General features: G+C 36.6%; 1 protein-coding gene across 1 annotated transcript in view; it reads left to right on the forward strand.

The window, feature by feature from the left end:
* The window catches only part of LOC107695979 (acyl-CoA:lysophosphatidylglycerol acyltransferase 1-like), a 51813-nt gene that overhangs the window by 19789 nt on the left and 29299 nt on the right, over positions 1-2725 (forward strand). The window lies entirely within an intron of this gene.

The raw sequence follows: 2725 nt of genomic DNA on the forward strand, positions 1-2725 counted from the left end.
AGTATATTATTTTACCTTACTCTACAGTAGGGAAATTGCAATACTTTTGTCCTCATTTCTACACTTGCAAGCAGGGCCTAAAACTAACTTTCACATCTGCCAGTGGCTAATAACTTGAGAAAATTGACCGGCCATAAATATTTTTCTTTGCCATTAAACTGTTTTTGCAAAAAAACGGGCAGTTGCTACTACTACAACAACTAAACATATTTAATAAAAAAAAAGCCATTTGAAATTAGAATCAACCACTGCATTTTAATCCCGGTACAAACAAAGATACAAAGATAAAACCTGCATGAAACAAAAACAAACAGACTGAATGAGAACGCAAATTCACTCTCTGACAGCAGGTGCCGCTTATCGATCAGCAGTGATAAGGGGAAAAAATGCCATCGAAACTTTTGTGAAGTCAGTTCCCTTCAGAAATACATTCATATAAACCCCAACCCCAATATTTATATTTTTCTTCCGAACAGTGAGCTTGCTGTACTTGTACAGTATTTTCTCTGTGCGTGTCTGTTAATTTTAGGCCATGCTTGCAAGAGATAAACCCTTGAGCTTTTATTTTGGCAGAAACTTCAGTTAAACTTTTATTTGGGCGGAAAACTCCAGCTTCTGTGAAAACAGAGAAGGGTCTGGCTGCAGCCTGGCACTTGCACTCTCAGGCTTGCATTCTCAGACACTTGCACTTCCGCTAGCGACGTCACTTGCAGGCTTTATTTTTTATTTTGTTCTATTTTTTATTACGTTTTGTTTGAATCTCTCAACATTTTACAACAGTAGCCAGGTGGTGAAGACAAGAAAAAAGAAACTAAATTACGAAGTCACTCGCAATCGCCACTTGCACTCTCCGATACCTGCGACGTCACTTGCAATCGAGTATATTATTTTACCTTACTCTACAGTAGGGAAATTGCAATACTTTTGTCCTAATTTCTACACTTGCAAGCAGGGCCTAAAACTAACTTTCACATCTGCCAGTGGCTGGTGACTTGAGAAAATTTACCGGCCATAAATATTTTTCCTTGCCATGAAACTGTTTTTGCAAAAAATGGGCAGTTGCTACTACTACAACAACTAAACATATTTAATAAAAAAAAAGCCATTTGAAATTAGAATCAACCACTGCATTTTAATCCCGGTACAAACAAAGATACAAAGATAAAACCTGCATGAAACAAAAACAAACAGACTGAATGAGAACGCAAATTCACTCTCTGACAGCAGGTGCCGCTTATCGATCAGCAGTGATAAGGGGAAAAAATGCCATCGAAACTTTTGTGAAGTCAGTTCCCTTCAGAAATACATTCATGTAAACCCCCACCCCAATATTTATATTTTTCTTCTGAACAGTGAGCTTGTTTTAACTGTACAGTATTTTCTCTGTGCGCGTCTGTTAATTTTAGGCCATGCTTGCAAGAGATAAACCCTTGAGCTTTTATTTTGGCGGAATATTTTAATACATTACGCCATGTTAAGTGTTTATGTTTTTCTACAGGAGGAAAACGCTTAACGAGAGACTTTGTGCATTGCGTTCATATTCTGCTGTTCTGTGGCCACGGATTTGCGGGTCTTGTCTTTTTCTTGCAGGACCCTGTATGTTATAGTATACAATTAGTTTTAATCGTTTAATCACCACCACAGCGTCTTGTCTCCATTGGCAACACGCACGATTTGTGTCGATTGCAAGTGACGTCGCAGGTATCGGAGAGTGCAAGTGACGATTGCAAGTGACTTCGTAATTTAGTTTCTTTTTTCTTGTCTTCACCACCTGGCTACTGTTGTAAAATGTTGAGAGATTCAAACAAAAAGTAATCAATAAATAGAACAAAATAAAAAAGAATAAAAGACTGCAAGTGACGTCGCTAGCGGAAGCGCAAGTGTCTGAGAATGCAAGCCTGATAATTCACGTCTGAGAGTGCAAGTGCCAGGCTGCAGCTAGACCCTCTTGGGATCACGAGCTGATCGCGTGCGCAATGTGCACGCTTCACTTTGAAACAAGCAGCTCAAACAGACTTGATAAGTCATATTACGCTTTCGGTTTTAATTCGTTTGACGGATACTTGCCACAGCAATGGCATGAAACACAACGTTAAATAACTTTTATGTTATATGAGAAGTATAAATATATCTTCAGTTTATTATGAAACTGTGGCGGGCCGCCACAGTCTAGTTAATGAATGGGAAACACTGAACACTTCTACATTGTTAAAAAAAAATGCTGTTCTGCTGAGCTCTATTCATCAAAGAATCATGAAGAAAGTGTTATCACGTTTCCACAAAAAATATTAAGCAGCAACACAACTGCTTTTAACTTTAATAATAAGAAATGTTTCTTGAGCATCAAATCAGCATATCAGAATGATTTCTGAAGTGTCATGTGACACTGAAGACTGGAGTAATGATGCTGAAAATTCAGCTCTGCGTCACAGGAATAAATGACTAAAATAACATTTAAAAAAGTATATTAATAAGAAATCTTTAAATATTAAAAATAGAAAACAGTACATTTTAAATAGTAAAATAAACAGAAATAAAATAGTCATAATATTGTACAGTATTTTTTAACAAATAAATGCAGTCTTGGTGAGCATAAGAGACTTCTTTCAGGAACAGTAAAAAAAACTTTATCGACCCCAAACTTTTAAACAGTAGTATATATATATATATATATATACAGTGGTGTGAAAAAGTGTTGGCCCCCTTCCTGATTTCTTATTTTTTT

This window comes from Sinocyclocheilus anshuiensis, unplaced genomic scaffold, assembly GCF_001515605.1.
Source record: "Sinocyclocheilus anshuiensis isolate Anshui unplaced genomic scaffold, SAMN03320099.WGS_v1.1 scaffold742, whole genome shotgun sequence".
Lineage (NCBI taxonomy): Eukaryota > Metazoa > Chordata > Actinopteri > Cypriniformes > Cyprinidae > Sinocyclocheilus > Sinocyclocheilus anshuiensis.